This window comes from Mesoplodon densirostris, chromosome X, assembly GCF_025265405.1.
Source record: "Mesoplodon densirostris isolate mMesDen1 chromosome X, mMesDen1 primary haplotype, whole genome shotgun sequence".
NCBI lineage: Eukaryota > Metazoa > Chordata > Mammalia > Artiodactyla > Ziphiidae > Mesoplodon > Mesoplodon densirostris.
In genome coordinates, this window is record NC_082681.1 from 67,910 (window position 1) to 89,280 (window position 21,371).

Here is a 21,371-nt window from a genome sequence, read left to right on the forward strand (position 1 = left end):
TTTCTTTTTTCATTTTATTTATTTATTTATTTGTTTATTTTTGGCCGTGTTGGGTCTTCATTGCTGTGCGTGGGCTCCCTCTAGTTGCGGTGAGCGGGGGCTCCTCCTCATTGCGGTGCACAGGCTTCTCATTGTGGTGGCTTCTCTTGTTGCGGAGCACAGGCTCTAGGCGCGTGGGCTTCAGTAGTTGCAGCACGTGTCCTCAGTAGTTGTGGCACACGGGCTCTAGAGCGCGGGCTCAGTAGTTGTGGCGCACGGGCATAGTTGCTCCTCAGCATGTTGGATCTTCCCAGAGCAGGGCTCGAGCCTATGTCCCCGGCATTGGCAGGTGGATTCTTTACCACTGCGCCCCCAGGGAAGCCCTACCTCTCATTATTAACTCAATGTATTTACTCACTTTTGGCTATAATTAGTGCAGTTGCTATTATCATTAATGAACTGGGGGAAGATCGGGTGGTTGTCTAAGTAGCCTGAACCGACTAGAGAGGAAGTCCATGAGGAATAGGAGAGGAGGTGTGCCCACATCCAGAGCAGTCTAGCCATTGGAGGTCCATGGCTCATTAAGTAGCCTGAGATTCTGGGCTCTGTCCAAATAGGTACAAAGATCATTTGTGATCTAGGCATGTTCTCTTCTTGGGCATCTGAACCAGAATTCCCTGAAAGATCCCCAGGTGGCACTCAGTGGGTCAGGATGTGGATGGAGGTGAGCTACACAGAGGGAACCGAGTAAGGTCCACCCTCCCGCAGCCAGAGCCACCCACTGTCTTCTTCCAGTGCTGAGACAAGCCACCTGGGTTTCCTCAGGCCACTGCCAACAGGTCTTCCTTGAGTATCCAGTGTCTAAACTGCAGGGTCCCCCACCAAACCCCAGTATTGGGAGCCTGCACCACAGACCCCAGCACGGAGATGGACACTCATGCTGATTCCATTTCTAAAACATTTATTTTCAGGAAATATTTGTGCTCGTATGCAAGGAAGCTTTGTGGGTATCTGTGGCTGCCAAAGTGACATCTGGCAGGATTAACTGGATCACCAGAGCCAAACAATAAGGACTGGGAAGGCGGCAATAACTGTGAGGCCTGGGCCCATGTGGGGGCAAGATTTTGAGAATGACCACTTAGGTGACAAAATGGGATTCCCACGAACCTCAGCTCTGGTTAGTTTCTGGTCTGGAGCCAGATCCTCTCTCTGATGCAGACTTGGGAGGACGGAGCGGCAAGAGCTGCCCAGCTGCTCATCTGGGAACTCATCCTCCAAGCGACTCTGTCCCTCGTTCTCCTCCCGTACCTGGAGGTGGCAGTCAGTGGGCAGCACTTCTCACAGCACCCCCGCGTACACCTGCTCAGACCACCTGCTCAGAGCTACTCTTTTGCCCAGCCCAGCATACCTGCTCCACCTGTCTGAAGACCCACCACACGTTTCCTCGAAGCACACCCCAGAGCTCTTCCTCACTCCAGCCACGCCCCAGCACCTCCTCTATCAGTACCGGGTATATGGACACGTCCTCCAGCGCCTGTGGGAACCTGTGTGGCCGCCAGCCAGCCAGCTCTTGGGCTTCAGACCTGTTCCCTGGTCCTGAGTCAGAACCAAAGCCCTATGTGTCCAGGGTCCACTGAACCCCAGCCCTGGTCAGATATGGGAAATGGAGACTTGGAGAGAGTATATGATTTACTCCTGCTCTTCATCCTTCAGAGGAAGACCCCAAAAGCACCTCGACTATTCATCAAAAGTCATTGAGTTGTACTGTTAAGATCTATGCCTTTCACTGAATGTACTTTTTGCCTCCATTTGTAAAGAGTAGAAAAGCTTTTTAAGAACTGGGTTGAACCCCCGGAATGCACAGACCCAACTACAGGCAGAGAAGATGGTCAGCCCAGCCCAGACCTTACCAAGAGTCTGCTCAGAGGCCGTGGGTCTGGTCTGCTGGCACTGGATGGGTGCAGATGCTGGGCAGATGAGCTCTGTATGGTGTTTTAGACAAATATGATGACCTAGAGTAAGGTCAAACAGACAGGAGAGCCCAGGAAGCAGACCCTGTGAGAGGGGAGATATCAGTTGGGCCAGCACACCTGAGGCTATGGTCAAGGCCATGAGGGCCACAGTGTGGGCACGGTGGCTGTGAAAGCCCCACTGCTGCCCAGCCAGCCCGAGACAAGCCACAGGGTAGCACCCACCGGCCAGCCCCATCATAATCTCCGCCAATCCCAATGAACTTGCATCCAGTGACTGCCCTGATGTGGTCGAAGTGATCTGAAGAATGGAAAGTCAGCAGTGTGGGGCTTCCAGGGCAGGGCTGGGGGTGATGACTGGCCTCTGTTGATTCCCCTTTTTGCAGCCTGTAGGCCAAACAGGCCAGTTCCTTCATGGCCTGGCACCGAGAGTACCAACTAGAGGGCCCTGAGGTTTGATCTGAAGTGATCCCAGCTGGCTCTAGAACTGGACTTCAGATTTGGAGTGGACCCCAGAGCCCCCTGTTTGGGCCATTTCTCACCCAAGATTCACCCTGCCTCCCAGTCTCCTTGAGAACCTGTGGGGGCTCCTTTCCCCGGGGGTGGAGGATGAGAGAGGAACAAGAGTACAACTGATGAAGACCCCAGAGACGTAAGGAGCTGTCCAGTCCCTTGGCCAGAGGTAGGGGCAGTGCGCTTTAGGAGCCCCTGCAGAGGCACAGATGGGCAGCACCTGGGCTCTGTGTCTGACAGCCTCCCTGATACCCATCATTATCGCAGTTTTGATTCCATGGCTCCAGCTCCACATGGCACCAAGGTGCTGTGTACCATCCATTATTGGGTTTTTGGGAGCTGTACCTATTGCCAACAGGTGGGCCAAACCACTGGGGCTCTTTTGAAGTCCTCCCCAAATTTGGATCCAGCTTCAGCTCCAAATCAGAGTTTTCAGAGAGCCCAGGATGAGGCTCACCTGCCCCAGTAGACATGTTGGCTAACGGTTTGCACTGCAGCACCCGCACAAACAAGGACACCATCACGATGCCACCATTCTTCTTGTGCAGGGACGGACCGGTGGACAGTCAGCTTGGCCCCCAGCACAGCCACCTGCCTGTTCACTCTCTCGGCCCCTGTGAGGAAGGTGTTCAGCCCTGGCTTTGAGGTCAGAGTCGTCTCTTCTCTGGGATTGTGTGAATGGAGGAGCCGCAGCCCTGGTCTGGGTAGTGTCTTGGCCCTGGGATTCCCAGTTTGGAAGAGTATCTTACCACCTAGGGCTCAAGAGTTCAGGGGCTGTGGACCATGGGTTTTGGGGGCAGAAGATATTTAACCTGGGGTTTGGGGAAATTGAGGGAGAAGAGGCTCAGGTTCAAGGGCCCCTGGTTTGAACCTCTTGCTTTAGGGATTAAGGCCAGGGCAGTCTCTCACGAGAAGCTGCAGGGTATCTTCAGGAACATTCTGAGTGTTCTTGCACACCCCCCGGGCCACTGAGTGGGAGAAGATGACAGGTGCCTGTGACACTTCTAGGGCTCGCCGTGCCACAGCATCAAAGACAGGGGACAAATCCACCATCATGCCCAGGCGGTTCATTTCTGCCACCACCTTTTACAGGGACAGGATGGGGAGAGGGCCATCAGGGCTGCATTTATCTTGTGTGCATTTATCTGTAGGGAACAGGCGGCGCTGTACATTCCTGTGGGGCAGGGTATGGAACCCGGGTACTTACCTTGCCAAGCCGGTGAGCCAACTGACATTGCTGTAGAAGGGGTGGATACCCTTTGCTGTGCTCTGTGCCCTGCAGGATGGCCAGGAGGCAGTCTGACTGGTGGCCATGACTTGGCTACAAGAGCCTAGAAAGAGGTTCTTTCGAACCGTCTACACCTGCGACTCCCTGGTGCAAGAGGAGGGACCCAAACTGGGCTGTGCCTGGCAGTAGGAGGGCCCATCTGGGGACTCAGTCTTGACTATATTCAGGAAAAAATGCATACGCCCTTTTTGGTCAACTGCATCGTTGTCGAAGTTCTGTCTCTTTTCACTTGCTTGAAAGGCGACTCCAATCTACCTCTTGAAAACTGTTTCCTGCAATTCTGCCTTGCTCTCAAATCCTTTTCGTTGCCTTACCTCAATGTATTTTTGGAGGATTGTTATCATTTATAACCCTGCAAGTTTGTCAATTGCAGTGCCCCTGAGCTCCATTTTTTAAGTCCCTTTTTTGGGCACTGGCCACAAAACCCCAGGATTGCTTCAGGCCCTATTCTTGTTCCGGGGTGCAGGCTAAGACTTTGGTTAGTTCTTCTTCCTGCTTGGAAATTAGAGTGACATGTGCCTGTCCAAACACCTAGGGCTGGTCTCTCATTGGTTCCCCCTCTTCCCGTTCATCCTCCAGACAAATTTCTAACTGTACAAAACAGGAGGTTAAAGCTGCTGATTCTTCAAGTGGGGAGCTTGTTAGAAAAGAGGCTGGAGGGGTGAACCTGATTACCAGGAGATGAGGAGATGAGGTGCCTTTTCCAAACTCTTCCCGGTCAAACGGTGTACCATCCTCTGGGTGTCAGGCATGTTTTAGCTCTAGGTAGAGTCCCTTTCATGTAAGGAGAACACCAGGGATTTTTCCAAATCAGTGTCTCCCCGAACCCCAAACTGGGAAATTTTTAAGCTAGGTGTACACGTATGTTCATTAAGGGCCTTAGGCAGTAGTCAGAGCCTGAGCTTTAGTTGATTGAAATCCTCAGGGTCAGAAGCGCTCACCATCGGCCTCCCTTAGGTTACATTTTATCTGTCGTTGATACATGATGTAGATATAGATATGTATTCTTTTTCAGATTATTTCCCCGTATAGGTTATTACAGAATATTGAATGTTGTTCCCTGTGTTATACAGAAGTTCCTTGTTGATGATCTATTTTATACATAGCAGTGTGTGTGTTAATCCCAAACTGTTAATTTATCCCTCCTCCCACGTTTCCCATTTGGTAATAATACGTTATAAGGTTTTATGCTTCTCGGAAATGGGGGAGCTGAAAGAGAGGTCTCATTTTCAGTGGAAAAGCATTCAAAACAAGATTGAAGCTTCAGCCAAGATTATTAGATGTCCATCCTTGGAAAGATATCACGTCATTTCTCTAATATTGACCTGACAAATAAGACGAACCCCTCTACTGAACTTGCTTATAGTAAAGTGATGGAAATATCAAATGGAAGTCTTAGAAACATCTTATTTTACCTGAGCCTTATACACTGCTCTGTATTCCTTACAGTTTGGCTCACACATCTGTTCACTGAAGTTACAATGTTCTCAATTTCTGTTACTGATCCTCCAGAGTGGGCCCCAACAAGGGTCCCCCTGCCCAGTGTCGTTGAAGCCAAAAGAACGAGACTGAGTTTGGTTCAGAAGCAAAGGAAACTTTATATTTTGATCAGAGAATGGAGAGGTGAGAGCGTGCGCTCCCCCACGGGCTGTGGGCAGGGCTGCTGTGTAGGGATCCCAGCAGCGTCAGCGGGAAGGAGGGGGCGGAGCTCTCGAGGGCCGGGTTGGCTGGAGCTCAGGCTCTATGTCGCGGGGTCGGCAGGGGCCCCATGAGCTGAGGGGTCGGCCCAGCCATTCTGCACTAGGAAATCGGGACTGAAGTGCCGGGTGTGGGACCTCTGCATGTTGAACCCTAGGAGCACGTGAAATTAGACAAGGCACAAAGGAAAAAAAAGTTAGATTTTATTTTGTTGGCCAGATTCTATTTTTATCTCCCAATACTTTTTAATGGGCTTTGCTGGTGACAAACCCCTCCCCTGCCTTTTGTCCCATTCCTCATTCTTGGGGTGCTGAGGGTGCAGACCCCTCTTCTGTAACTGCTTCGTGCTGAGTTGGGAGTCCTCATACCCAGGGTGGAGGGGCAGAACTTCTCCCCAGCAGCCTCCAGGTGAGGTTGATTGTCCCCAGGCCTCCTGCCTCACTGCTCATCCGCCTGAGCACCAGCACTGGAAGTGTTATAGATTCTAATGACCTTTAAGGGTCCAAGAAAGAGATGCGCAGAGACGCTGGGGGGGGGCAGGTTTCACCCCGCCCCACATTTGTTCGGCTACCTTAGGCTGACGGTTTCTGCCAGCCTAGATGCTCTGACCAGTAGTCTGCGCTTTCTTCAATTAGGCCCCTGAATTAACGTACAAACAGCACCAGGTGTGAGAGCCCTGCCTGCTCAACTCCCAGACAGTCCAGGGTCGGTGGTGATCCAGGACCATGACGGCCACTGAGTCAACGGCCTTTTGAAGTAGCCAGGAGTATAGCCAGTCTTATTGGCTGCTGTCACCACAGTGTCTGTAGGCTTTTCTATGGTGGCAGCATTACCTATGGTTCCCCTGCCCAGCTTCTCAGCTGCCCTCTGGGTGCAGTAAGTCCTGCAAGCAGTAGTCTGCTCTTTCGGGGCACACTCTTCTTGTGTTCTGAGAGAATCTCCAGGTCAAGTGATGGTCACATGAGTCGTCATGGGGGCCCGTTGCCCCCATTTGTCTCTCTGGAGGTTGGAGGTGGAGGGCCTCCTCACTCGAGGTCACTGTGCCCACAGAGTGACCCCTGCAACTTCAGGGCATGGTGGGTGGTTAGGATCACCACGTAGGGTCCTTTTCCATTAGGAGGGAGCTGGCCTTGTGGGCTGCTGATTTCCAGGTTTTTAGATAACCCAGTACCCTGGGCGGATGGGGCGGCAGGCCAAGCCCTTGGTGACCATAGTTTATCATACCTGAAGGGCATTTTTGTGTTGCTCCATTTCAAGTGGTCCCAGTTTTTGCACTAATGCTCCAAGGGCGATTCACCTTTGACCGGGAATGTAAAGGTCAAAGGGTTTAGCTAAATTAGGGAGTTCCAGGGCAAGGGTCTGAATTGACTGCTCTTTCCATTCTTGAAAGGCTGCTTCTGGATTCTATTCAAAAGGATCATCATCTTTTTGTGTCAGTGTTTCATATAGAGGCCCAGCTATTAGACTGTAGTTAGGGATCCAGATGCAGCAAACCTTGTCCTCCCCAGGAACCCCTAAGATGTCTTCTAGTTTCAGAAGGGGTAAGGCTGCAAATGGCTTCTTCCATTTCCTGGGATGGTCTTCTCCGACCTTCTGTGAGAATGAAGCGCAGGCAGGTCGCCTTAGTCTGTGATATTTGAGCCTTTTTCTTGGACACCGTGTATCCTTTATTGGCTAGGTAGTTCAGAGGCGTCCTTAGAAGGGCTGGCGATCAAAATGTCGCCTGCATATTGAAGGAGGGTTCCCTTTACCAGAGGTAGAACTTTTAGGTCTTTAGCTAACGTTTCCACAAAGATGGTGTGGGAATTTTTGAACCCTTGGGGAGGACGGCCCAGCAGTATTGTTTTTGCTGTATGTTGAGTCCTGCAACGGGGCTCGTGGTCAGGCCAATCCCAGGATATGGAGTTCACCTGGGCAGGTCCCCCGTAGCCAACGGGACTCTCGTGGTCACGCCCCTCCCAGGATATGGAGCTCACCTGGGCAGGTGCCCAGCAGCCCACGGGGCTCTCGTGGTCAGGTCCCTCCCAGGGTATGGAGCTCACCTGTGCAGCTACCCAGCAGCCCACTGGGCTCTCATTGTCAGGCCCCTCCCAGGATATGGAGCTCCCCTGGGCAGGCACCCGGCAGGGCTGGGCACACAGGAACCATGCACATAGCCCACCTTGCAGAGAACCCCCAGCTCCCCTGTCGCTCACAGCTGACACAGAGCACCTCAGAGCAGGACCTGAACTAACAAACAGCAGCTACGACAGGTCTGTGACCCTGGGTATCACTCTGTGTGGCCTCCCTCCGCCTGGTCTTCCAGAGACTTCCACTGCAGCCGGGGCACCAGGCCTCTGTCTCCACCCACCACCCCTCCTGTCCCTGACTCCTGGATTCCTCTCATTAGGAGAGGGTCTTCTTGAAGTTATCTCCCACTCATGGGCCAGATAAAATGAATAGAAAACAAGCCGGAACTGCAGCCCTTTGTCTCTCCTGACTCTCAGGAGCCCACACCTGTTCTGTGTACGTGGCCGGTGCAGCAAGGTCCGTTTTCTGCAAATGTGAGCCTCTGAGGGGTGAGGATTGGCTGACCTGGGCAGCCTGACACGGCCTGCCAGCCCTCCCCAGGTGTGCCTGGGTTGAGTTCAATATAAACACCGTTCCAGGCAGCAAAAGAGCCCCTGCAGCTGTGCCTGACGCCATATTCTGTGACCTGTCAGCAGTCTCGGGGCTGGGCTGGTGGGAGGGAGTGAGGGGCCGTGGCTTTGTGGGTGGCCCAGTGTGAGTGGGGCTCTGCTGGACTTTCTGCAGGAGTTGCCAGGCTGCCACCTGCTGAAGAAGAGGATGTGTCACCCATACCTCCCGCTGGAATTTCTCCCCAGGCAGAGGTGAGGAAGGAAAAAAGCAGTGGGGGCCGGGACAGGAGGGGTATCTCAGGCAGGGCAATGGAAAGCTTCCAGAAGAGTGGCCGGGGCCAGGACCATCCTGGCTGGCCTGCAGGCACCAAGTTGGCCTGGGTGCTGTCGCTGGTGTGGCTCCACGGCCCTTCCTCTAGGCTTTCAAGCCCTTGTACATATTCAGGTGTTTTACCTGGGAAGGGTGGGAACAGTTCAGCAGCAGCTGGCCTGGGGCTCAGCTCACGTTTACTCACAGATGTCTCAGCACGGTCCCCCAGCTTTGCAATGAGGATGCTCCTTGCGTGGGGGGTGGGTTGCTGGCTGTATGGGAGATGATTCACCACCTGTGCCCAACTTCAGAATTGTTTACCTGTGGAGCAAGTGCCCTGATAGGGTTTTCCTCTATGACCGGTGGGTTCTGTTTTTTCTCTTTTATCTTTTTAGGCTTAAGGTAGGTTTTATTTCTCTTTTTGTATTTATAGATATAAGCATGGAAATAATTCATTCATATAAATATGTCTGTGGGAAGGAAAGCACTTTTTTTCTGTTTTTTTTAAAAAGTATTTATTATTTTAATTTTTTATTTAATTTTATTTTTTTATACAGGTTCTTATTGGTTATGTATTTTATACATATAAATGTATATATGTCAATCCCAGTCTCCCAATTCATCCCACCACTAACACCCTGCCACTTAACCACCTTGGTGTCCATACGTTTGTTCTCTACATTTGTGCCTCTATTTCTGCCTTGCAGACTGGTTCATCTGTACCATTTTTCTAGATTCCACATATATGCATTAATATACGATATTTGCTTTTCTCTTTTTGACTTACTTCACTCTGTATGCCAGTCTCTAGATCTATCCATGTCTCTACACATGACCCAATTTCATTCCTTTATATGGCTGAGTAATATTCCATTTTATATATGTACCACATCTTTTCCATTCGTCTGTCTATGTGCTTCCATAGGTGATTCCATGACCTGGCTATTGTAAATAGTGCTGCAATGAACATTGTGGTGAATGTGTCTTTTTGAATTATGGTTTTCTCTGGGTATATGCCCAGTAGTGGGATTTCTGGGTCATATGGTAGTTCTATTTTTAGTTTTTTAAGGAACCTCCATAGTGACTGTATCAATTTACATTCCCACCAATAGCAGAAGAAGGTTCCTTTTCTCCACACCCTCTCCAGCATTTGTGGTTTGTAGATTTTCTGATGATGCCCATTCTAACAGGTGTGAGGTAATACCTCATTGTGGTTCTGGTTTATATTTCTCTAATAAATAGTGATGTAGAGCAGCTTTTCATGTGCTTCTTGGCCATCTGTATGCCTTCCTGGGACAAATGTCTATTTAGGTCATCTGCCCATTTTTGGATTGAGTTGTTTGTTTTTTTACTGTCGAGCTCCATGAGCTGTTTATATATATTGGAGATTAATCCTTTGTCCGCTGATTCATTTGCAAATATTTTCTCCAATTCTGAGGGTTGTCTTTTCATCTTGTTTGTAGATTCCTTTGCTTTGAAAAAGCTTTTAAGTTTCATTTGGTCCCATTTGTTTATTTTTGTTTTTTATTCCATTACTCTAGGAGGTGGATCAAAAAAGATCTTGCTGTGATTTATGTCAGAGTGTTCTTCCTATGTTTTCCTCTAAGAGTTTCATCTAGTCCAGTCTTACATTTCAGTCTCTAATCCATTTTGAGTTCATTTTTGTGTATGGTGTTAGGGAGTGTTCTAATTTCATTCTTTTACATGTAGTGTCCATTTTTTCCATCACCACTTACTGAAGAGACTGTCTTTTCTCCATTGTATATCCTTGCCTCCTTTGACATAGATCAGTGGACCATAGGTGTGTAGGTTTATCTCTGTGCTTTCTTTTTTTCTTCTTTTACATCTTTATTGGAGTATAATAGCTTTACAGTTGTGTGTTAGCTTCTGCTGTATAAAAATGTGAATCAGCTATACGTATACATATAACACCATATCCCCTCTGTCTTGCACCTCCGTCTCACCCCCTTATCCCACTCCTTTAGGTGGTCACAAAGCACCGAGCTGATCTCCCTGTGCTATGTGGCTGCTTCCCAGTAGCTATCGATTTTACATTTGGTACTGTATATATGTCCATGCCACTCTCTCACTTTGTCCCAACTTATCCTTCCCCCTCCCCATATCCTCAAGTCCTTTCTCTACATCTGTGTCCTTAATCCTTTCCTGCCCCTAGGTTCTTCATAAACTTTTTTTTTAGATTCCATATATATGTGTTAGCATATGGTATTTCTTTTTCTCTTTCTGACTTACTTCACTCTGTAGGACAGAGTCTAGATCTATCCACCTCAGTATAAATAACTCAATTTCATTTATTTTTATGGCTGAGTAATATTCCATTGTATATATGTGCCACATATTCTTTATCCATTTATCTGTCGATGGACACTTAGGTTGCTTCCATGTCCTGGCGATTGTAAATAGAGCTACAATGAACACTGTGGTACATGACTCTTTTTGAATTGTGGTTTTCTCAGGGTAAAGGTCCAGTAGTGGGATTGCTTGGTCGTATGGTAGTTCTATTTTTAGTTTTTAAGGAACCTCCATACTGTTCTCCCTAGCGGCTATATCAATTTCTATTCACAAGCAACAGTGCAAGAGGGTTCCCTTTTCTCCAATAAATGTCTCACCAGTATTTATTGTCTGTAGATTTTTTTGATGATGGCCATTCTGACTGGTGTGAGGTGATACCTCACTGTAGTTTTGATTTGCGTTTCTCTAATGATTAGTGATGTTCAGCATCCTTTCATGTGTTTGTTGGAAACCTGTATATCTTCTTTGGAGAAATGACTCTTTAGGTCTTCTGCCCATTTTTTGATTGGGTTGTTTGTTTTTGTGATATTGAGCTACATGAGCTGCTTTTTGGAGATTAATCCTTTGCCGTTTGCTTAATTTGAAAATATTTTCTCCCATTCTGATGTTTGTCTTTTCGACTTGTTTATGTTTTCCTTTGCTGTGCAAAAGATTTTAAGTTTCATTAGGTCCCATAATTTAATTTTTTCTTCTTTCCATTTCTCTTGGAGGTGGGTCAAAAAGGATCTTTCTGTGATTAATGTCATAGAATGTTCTGCTTATGTTTTCCTCTAAGAGTTTTACAGTGTCTGGTCTTACATTTAGGTCTCTAATCCATTTTGAGTTTATTTTTGTGTATGGCGTTAGGGAGTGTTCTATTTCATTCTTTTACATGTAGCTGTCCATTTTTCCCAACACCACTTACTAAAGACACTGTCTTTTCTCCATTGTATACCCTTGCCTCCTTTGTCATAGATTAGTTAACCATACGTACGTGGTTTTATCTCTGTGCCTTCTATCCTGTTCTATTGATCTATATTTCTGTTTTTGTGTCAGTACCATATTGTCCTGATTACTGTAGCTTTGTAGTATAGTCTGAAGTCTTGAAGTCTCATTCCTCCAGCTCTTTTTTTTTCTCTCAAGACTGCTTTGGCTATCTGGGGTCTTTTGTGTCTCCCTACAAATTTTAAGATTTTTTGTTTGAGTTCTGTAGAAGATGCCACCAGTAATTTGATAGGGATTGCATTGAATCTGTAGATTGCTTTGGGTAGCATAGTCATTTCCACAGTATTGATTCTTCTAATCCAAGAGCATGGTATATGTCTCCATCTGTTTATATCATCTTTGATTTCTTTCATCAGTGTCTTATAGTTTTCTGAGTACAGGTCTTTTACTTCCTTTGGTAGGTTTATCCCTAGGTATTTTATTCTTTTTGTTGCAGTGGTAATGGGATTGTTTCCTTAATTTATCTTTCTCTTCCAGGTTGTCCATTTCATTGGCATAGAGCTGCTTGTAGTAGTCTCTTAGGATGATTTGTATTTCTGTGGTGTCTGTTGTAACTCCTCCTTTTTCATTTCTAATTTTATTGATTTGAGTCCTCTCCCTCTTTTTCTTGAGTCTGGCTAAAGGTTTATCATTTTTGTTTATCTTCTCAAAGAAGCAGCTTTTAGTTTTATTGATCTTTGCTATTGTTTTCTTTGTTTCTATTTCATTTATTTCTGCTCTGATCTTTATGATTTCTTTCCTTCTACTTTGGTTTTGTTCTTCTTTCTCTAGCTCCTCTAGGTGGAAGTTTAGATTGTTTATTTGAGATTTTTCTTGTTTCTTGATGTAGGCATGTACTGCTATAAATTTCCCTCTTAGAACTGCTTTTGCTACATCCCATAGGTTTTGGATCATCGTGTATTTGTTGCCATTTGTCTCTAGGTAGTGTTTGATTTCCTCTTTTATTTCTTCAGTGATCTCTTGGTTATTTAGTATCGTACTGTTTAGCCTCCGTGTGTTTGTGTTTTTTCGTTTTTTTTTTTTTTTTTACCTATAATTGATTTCTAATCTCATAGCATTGTGGTCAGAACAGATGCTTGATATGATTTCAGTTTTCTTAAATTTACTGAGGCTTTATATGTGACCAAAGATGTGATCTATCCTGGAGAATGTTCCGTGTGCAGTTGAGAAGAACGTGTAATCTGCTGTTTTTGAATGGAATGTCCTATAAATATTAATTAAATCTATCTGGTCTGTTGTGTCATTTAAAGCTTGTGTTTCCTTATTGATCTTCTGTCTGGATGATCTCCATTGGTGTAAGTGAAGTGTTAAAGTCCCCTGCTGTTATTGTGTTACTGTTGATTTCCTCTTTTACAGCTGTTAGCAGTTGCCTGATATATTGAGGTGCTCCTATGTTGGGTACATATATATTTATAATTGTTATATCTTCTTCTTGGATTGATCCCTTGATCATTAGGTAGTGTCCTTCTTTGTCTCTTGTAACATTCTTTAGTTTAAAGTCTATGTTATCTGATATGAGTATTGCTACTCCAGCTTTCATTTGATTTTCTTTTGCATGGAATATATTTTTCCATCCCCTCACTTTCAGTCTGTATGTGTCCCTAGGTCTGAAATGGGTCTCTTGTAGACAGCATATATATGAGTCTTGTTTTTGTATCCATTCAGCGAGCCTGTGTCTTTTGGTTGGAGCATTTAATCCATTCACATTTAAGGTAATTATCAATATGTATGTTCCTGTTACTATTTTCTTCACTGTTATGGGTTTGTCTTGGTGGGTCCTTTTCTTCTCTTGTGTTTCCCACTTAGAGAAGTTCCTTTAGCATTTGTTATAGAGCTGGTTTCATGGTGCTGAATTCTCTTAGCTTTTGCTTGTCTGTAAAACTTTTGATTTCTCCATGAAATCTGAATGAGATCCTTGCTGGGTGGAGTAATCTTGGTTGCAGGTTCTTCCCTTTTATCACTTTAAATTTATCATGCCACTCCCTTCTAGCTTGTAGATTTTCTGTGGAGAAATCAGCTGTTAACCTTACGGGAGTTCCCTTGTATGTGATTTGTCATTTTTTCCTTGTTGCTTTCAATAATTTTTCTTTGTCTTTAATTTTTGTCAGTTTGATTACTATGTGTCTTGGCATTTTTCTCCTTTGGTTTATCCTGCCTGGGACTCTCTGAGCTTCCTGGACTTGGGTTTCTATTTCTTTTCCAATACTAGGGAAGTTTTCAACTATAATCTCTTCAGATATTTTCTTGAGTCCTTTCTCTCCCTATTCTCCATCTGGAACCCCTATAATGCGAATGTTGTTGTGTTTAATGTTGTCCCAGAGGTCTCTTAGTGTGTCTTTCTTTATTTTCATTCTTTTTCTTTATTCTGTTCCACAGCAGTGATTTCCACCTTTCTGTCTTCCAGGTCACTTATCCGTTCTTCTGCCACAGTTCTTCTGCTACTGATTCCTTCTAGTGTATTTTTCATTTCAGTTATTGTATTGTTCATCTCTGTTTATTCTTTAATTCTTCTAGGTGTTTGTTCCTTAATTCTTCTAAGTCTTTGTTAAGCATTTCTTGCATCTTCTCGACCTTGCCTCCGTTCTTTTTCCAAGGTCTTGCATCATCTTCACTATCATTATTCCGAATTCTTTTTCTGGAAGGTTGCCTATCCCCACCTCATTTCATTGTTTTTCTGGGGTTTTATCTTGTTCCTTGATCTGGTATAAAGTCCTCTGCCTTTTCATTTTGTCTATTTTCTGTGAATGTGGTTTTCCTTCCACAGGCTGCCGAATTGTTGTTCTTCTTGATTCTGCTGTCTGCTCTCTGGTGGATGAGTCTATCTTAGAGGCTTGTGCCAGCTTCCTGATGGGATGGGCTGGTGGTGGGTTGAGCTGGGTGTTTCTCTGGTGTACAGAGCTTTAATCTGTTTGTCTGCGGATTAAATAAAAGTATAATAAAAAGTTTACTCTGCTTGTCTGCTGATGCATGTGGCTGGGTTCGCTCCCTGTTGGTTGTTTGGCCTGAGGCCACCCAGCACTGGAGCCTACCTTGCTCTTGGTGTAGCTAAAGGCAGACTCTTGGAGGGCTCACGCCAAGGCGTATTTCCCCAAAATTCTGCTGCCAGTGTCGTTGTCCCCATGGTGAGCCACAGCCTCTCCCCGCCTCTGAAGGAGACCCTCTAAAACTAGCAAGTAGGTCCGGTCATTTGTCTGTGGGGTCACTGCTCTTTCCCCTGGGTCCTGGTGTGCATACTACTTTGTGTGTGCCCTCCAAGAGTGGAGTCTCTGTTGAGACTGTGAGTCTCTGAGTGCAGTTGTGACTCTGAGACTCTGAATGGAGTCACACAGACTCTGGGTCCTTTGACGCTTCAACGCTTTGTGGTTCTAGATATCCTATAGGAGACAGTCCACAGCAGGTGAAGCTATTGCTGTCAGTAGAGGTGGTGAAGCCAAAGATCTGCAGTTGTGACTAGAGGTGCCGATGTACATACAGGACAAAATCATCTCGTGTGAATGTAGTTCAGGCACGTTTAAGATGAATGCAGTCATGTTAATGCCTAACATCTTCTATCTTGTGCACCCTGTCAGGGACCCCATCCTCAGTTCCTGAGACTCCTGTAAGTCATGTACAGGGGAATGGAGAGTGGGCTCTGTCCAGTGTGAGCCCTGAGTTACCCTGTGTGTATCTTAGGATACATTGTATTTCTGTGGTGGCTGTTGTAACATCATCTCTTTCACTTCTGATTTATTTGGGCCGTCTCTTTTTAACAAAACATACTACTGTTGTCTTTTATACTTTACAGAAGTTTAATAAGTGTTTGATCTACTACCCTCACTCTATGTATACTTTTTGCAGTGAGATTTTTACTTTTGTTTGTTTTCTTGTTACCAGCAATAATTAGTGACACTTCTTTTAAGCTACCTTCAACATTGCTTATAAACCTGCTTTTTTAGTGATGCCAGAGCTTTAATGGAAGTCGTGTTCTGGTTGTAAATTAGAATGCAGTGTGCCAGCAAAAAGCCCCTTAAGTTTATGTCTCATTGCTTCCTGTTCTTTTTTACATTTATTTTTTATTTTTTATCACAGCAAATTGGATTACAATGTTTTGTGTATTCTCAGTGTGCAAGATGTGGTTCTTTTACACATATACATATATCTATTCTTCTTCAGATCCTTTTCCCATGTAGGTTATGACACAATGTTGAGTAGTGTTCTCTTGGTATTCCGTATGTCTTTGGTGATTATGTATTTCAAATGTGTTTCTATATCTGTGTTAACCCCAATATCCTAATGCATCCGATCCTCACACCTTTCCATTTGGTGAACGATAAGTTTGTTTAATGAGTCTGTGATTGCCTTTCTCTGTGGAAATATCTTCATTAATATCAATTTTTAGCTAACACATATAAGTTATATAATTGGATGTGTGTCTTTTACTGTCTGACTTAGAACAATTTGCCTGATTACCTCTAGACTCATCTATGGTGCTTCAAATGGCATTGTTTCATTTTTTCCCCTAGCTAGTATTCCATCTGTACATGTAACAGTTCTTCTTTGTCCACTCACGTCTTGACAGTCATTTTGGTTGCCTCCATGTCTTGGCTATTTTAATACTGCTGCAATGTACATTTGTCTGCCTGTGTCTTTCCAATTCTGTCTTCTTATGTTATAGGCCCAGGAGCGGTCCTCCTGTATCATATGGTAGCTCGATGTTTACCTTGTAAAGGCACCTCCATCCTGTTCTCATTAGTGGCTCTTTCCAGGTTACGTCCCACTTAAAGTTGAGGGTATGCATTTCCCAACAACCCCTTCAGCATTTATTGTTTGTAGATTTCTTGCGGATGGATCTAATGACTGGTGTGAGCTGACACCTCTTTGTGGTTGAATTTGCATGTGTCTCATAATCCGTTGAAACTGAGCTTTAAGTCATGTCCTTTTTATTTTTCAAACTGATTACAGCTTAGTTCTTCAAAGTGTTTTTTTTTTTTTTTTTTTTCTTTTTGCGGTATGTGGGCCTCTCACTGTTGTGGCCTCTCCCGTTGCGGAGCACAGGCTCCGGATGCGCAGGCCCAACGGCCATGGCTCACGGGCCCAGCCGCTCCGCGGCATATGGGATCCTCCCAGACCGGGGCACGAACCCGTATCCCCTGCATCGGCAGGTGGACTCTTAACCACTTGCGCCACCAGGGAGGCCCCAAAGTGTTTTCTTAAAGTATGAGTCATATTTTGAAATTTTTTGGCCATTACCTTCCTCAAGACATTTTGAGGGCAGGATTCATTTACACCCCTGCAGTACTTCTTCACATGAAGTGACCATGAGCACAGGCTTTAAAGCTGCTTTTGCAGGTAACAACCAGAGGGTGCAAGTCTTTCTACGTTCCCCACGCTGTTACTAGGGAAACAGACCTGCCTGCCAGTGGTGTTCCTCGGTTATAAATTAGAGAGGAATGTGCCCGGAAAAACCCCCAAAAGCTTATGTCTCCTTACTTATGTTTGTTTTTAAATTTAATTTATATTTTTTATTGGAGTAACATTCCATTGTGTACATGGACCACTTCTTCTTGGTGCATTCCTCTGTTGATGGACATTTTCGTTGTTTCCAAGTGTTGGCTATTGTAAATATTGCTGGAGTGCAGGCTTCCCAGCTTGTGAGTTTTTGATTCTCGTTTTCTCAGGTGATAGGCCCAGGAGTGGGTATGATTGATTGACTGGTAGCTCAATGTTTCCCTTTTCAAAGCACCTCCATTGTGTTTTCATTAGTGGCTCTTACCACGTCCCCCTTAGAACAGAGGGTACGCACTTCTCCACAATCGCTTCAGCATTTATTGCTTGCAGCATTTTTGCTAATGGTGATTCTGACTGCTGTGAGCTGATAGCTTTTTTTGTAATTTGGGTTTGAATGTCTTTAAAAATTCCTAAAATTCATAATTTTCCCACACCTTTTCTTTCTGTTAAAAAAATATATATTGTGAGTCCAATATACCTCTTGAAATTGTCTTCTTGGAAGGTTGCGCTCTTTTGAATTTTCTGTTCGATTTCGACCCCAGGATTTTTTTGGTGGGTAGGAGTCATTACAGAACTGCAAGTTTGGTGAATATTTAGTGACCATTTGAAGTGGGTTTAAAACTGCTGTTGTGTGAAATGGAGACAAGGAGGCAGCATTTCTCCATTCCCCCATCGGGGTACTCGGGCAGCAGAGCCTTTCTGGAAGTCCTGTTCCTAGGTTGTAAATTAGAATGGAATGTGCCAGGAGAAACCCCCATAAGTTTATGTCTCATTACTTCTTGTTGGTTGTTTTAATTTTGGTAATCGGGGTAATGATTAGAATATTGTTTGTCCTAGGTGTACACAATCTGGTTCATTTGTACATTTTATATGTCTATTCATGTACAGATCGTGTAAATACTACAGAGTGTTCCGTAGACCTCCCTTGCTATGTGGTCGTTCTTTTTGATATATGTATATAGTATGTATTGGTATACATAACACTAATGATAATTTATCCATTCCCCCCACCTTTCCTTTTCGATAAGGATAGTTTGATCCTACATCTGTGAGTTTCTTTCTCTGTGGAAATATGTTCATTTGGGTCAGTTATTAGATAACACCTATAGGTAATATCATAGGATATAGGTCTTTTGCTTTGCAACTTACCTCATGTTCCGTGATTCTCTCTAGGCTCATCTATGGTGCCTCAAAGAGCAGTATTTCATTGTTGTCCATGGGGAATATTCCATTGTGTACATGGATCACTTCTTTATTCATTCACCTGTTGATGGACATTTTGGTTGCTTCACCGTCTTGGCTATTGTGAATAAGGCTGCAGTGCAGCTGTTGCAGCCTGTGTCTTCCCGATTCTGGACTTCTCAGGTGAGAGGCCTAGCGGTGGGCCTGCTGCATGGAATGGTAGCTCAATTTTTACTTTTCTAATGCAGCTCCTTTCTCTTCTCATTAGTGGCTGTTACCACTTTACATCTCACCAGCAGCTAGAGGGTACACAGTTCTCTAAAAGTCCTTTAGTATTTATTGTTTGTAGGCTTTTTGTTCATCGTCAGATGACAGGTGTGAATTGTAAACATTTTGTAGATTAGAGTTGCATGAATCTAATAATTCCTGAGGTTGAGCTTTTATTCATTTTCCTTTTTTTTTGTAAAGAGAGTGAGTCAAACTTACCTCTCCATACTATCTTCTTGAAACATTTGCGTGCTTTGAATTTTTTTGTCCATTCCCTACCTCAGCACAATTTTTTTAGGGCAGGTGTCCTTTACAGCGCTGAGTCCTTGTGAATGTTAAGTGACCATTAGCTGTGGGCTTAAAGCCACACTTTCGGGAAACGGCTACAAGCCGGCAGCATTTCTACATTTCCAACTTGGTTTTTGGGCAGTAGAGTCTTCCTGGAAATCGTGTTAGTAGGCTCCAAATTAGAGTGGAATGAGCCAGGGAAAGCCCCCAAGAGCTTATATCTCCTTCTTGTTTGTTTTTTAAATTTATTTTTATTAATTATCAGAGCAAATTTGATAAAAAATATTTTGTTTCTCCTAGGTGTACAGAATCTGGTTCATTATATCAATGTATCTGTCTCTTCATTCTTGAGTCCTTTCCCGTGTAGGTTATTACAGAGTGTTGAGTAGACCTTTCTTGGTATTCCATAGGTATTTTGTGATTAAATATTTCATATGTATTAGTACATGTCTCTTAACCCCCATATCCTAATTCATCCATTCCTTACAACTTTCCATTTGGTTAAACGTAATGTTGTTTTCTTAATCCATGCTTTTCCTTCTCTTGGAAATAAGTTCATGGGTATCAATTTTTAGGTGACACCTATAAGTGATGTTATAGGAAATCTGTCTTTCAATTTTTTTCATACTTCAAGTTGGGTGATGATCTTTAGGTCCTCCTATGGTGGTGCAAGCGGCCCAGTTTTATTCTTTTCCATGGCTAATATTCCATCTGTACATGGACCTCTTCTTCCTTGTACATTTTTCTGTTGATGGACATTTTGGTTTCTTCCAAGTCTGGGCTATATTAAATGTTCCTGCCGTGCAGGATTGCCAGCCTGTGTCTTTTCCATTCTGCTCTGCTCAGGTGATAGGCGCATCAAAGGACCTACCAGATCACAGGGTCGCTCAATTTTTACCCTTAAATGCACCTCCGTTATGTTCTCACTACTGGCTGTTATCAGTTTACATCCCCCCAGCAGCTAGAGGGTACACAGTTCTCTGAATCCCCTTCAGCATTTATTCTTTGTAGACTTTTTGCTGAAGGTCATACTGACGGCTGTGAGGTGAACATTTCTGTAGATTGGATTTGCATGGCTTTATTAATTGCTGATGTTGAGCATTTTTCAATTCCCTTTTATTTTAAAGAAAAAAAAAGAAAAAACAATATGTGCATAAAATATGCCTCTTTAGATTGTCTTCTGCAATGTTGAAGTCTTTTGAATTTTCTGGGCTATTTACAACCCCAGTATTCTTTTTGATGGCAGGTGTCATTTACAGGCCTGCAATTATTTAGAATATTAAGTGAACATTAGCGATGTTGTGTGAAACTGCCAGAAGGCGGCAGCTCTTCTGCTTACCAAATCCGGTTACTAGGGCAACAAAGCCATAATGGAAGTTGTGTTGTAAATTGTCAATTAGAATGGAGGAGTGTGGGCTTCCCTGGTAGCGCAGTGATTGAGAATCTGCCTGCTAATGCAGGGGAGATGGGTTCGAGCCCTGGTCTGGGATGATCCCACATGCCGTGGAGCAACTAGGTCCGTGAGCCACAACTATTGAGCCTGCGCATCTGGAGCCTGTGCTCCGCAACAAGAGAGGCTGCGATAGTGAGAGGCCTGCGCACTGTGATGAAGAGGGGCCCCCACTTGCCACAACTAGAGAAAGCCCTCCCACAGAAACGAAGACCCAACACAGCAAAAATAAATAAATTAATTAATAAACTCCTACCCCCAACATCTAAGAAAAAATCCTGAATGAAAATGTTAAAAAAAAAAGAATGGAGGAGTGTGCCAGGAAAAAAAAACCCTTAATTTTATGTCTCGTTACTTGCTGTTCTTTTTTCAAATTCAATTTTTATTTTGTGTCAGAGCAAGTTTGAGGACAATCTTTTGTTTGTTCTATGTGTGCAAGATGTGATTGTTTTACACATATACATATATCTATTCTTTTCCGGATCCTTTTCCCATGTAGGTTATCATGACACAATGTTGAGTAGTCTTCACTTGGTATGCCGTAGGTCTTTGGTGATTTTATATTTCACATGTGTTTGTGTATCTCTGTTAACCCCAATATCCGAATGTATCCAATCCTCACACCTTTCCATTTGGTGAACCATAAGTTTGCTTAATGAATCTGTGATTGGATTTCTCTGTGGAACTATCTTCATTGGTATCAAATTTTAGGTAACACCTATAAGTGATATGATAGGATATGTGTCTTTCGCTTTCTCACTACCAGTTGCTTAATTACGTCTGGAATCACCTATGGTGCTGCAAATGTCATTGTTTCGTTTTTTTCCTTGGCTAATATTCCGTCTGTACATGGACCAGTTGTTCTTTGTCCACTCATCTCTTGATGGATTTTTTGGTTGCTTCCATGTCTTGGCTATTGTAATACTGCTGCAGTGGAGATTTCCTGCCTGTGTCTTTCCAATTTTGTCTTCTTAGGTTATAGGCCGAGGAGTGGGCCTGCTGGATCATATAGTAGCTCAGTGTTTAC

General features: G+C 44.5%; 1 pseudogene; it reads right to left on the reverse strand.

Moving 5' to 3' along the window:
* Positions 1-1,029: 1,029 nt before the first annotated feature.
* LOC132482599 (dipeptidase 2-like) lies at positions 1,030-3,776 on the reverse strand (annotated as a pseudogene).
* Positions 3,777-21,371: the final 17,595 nt, after the last annotated feature.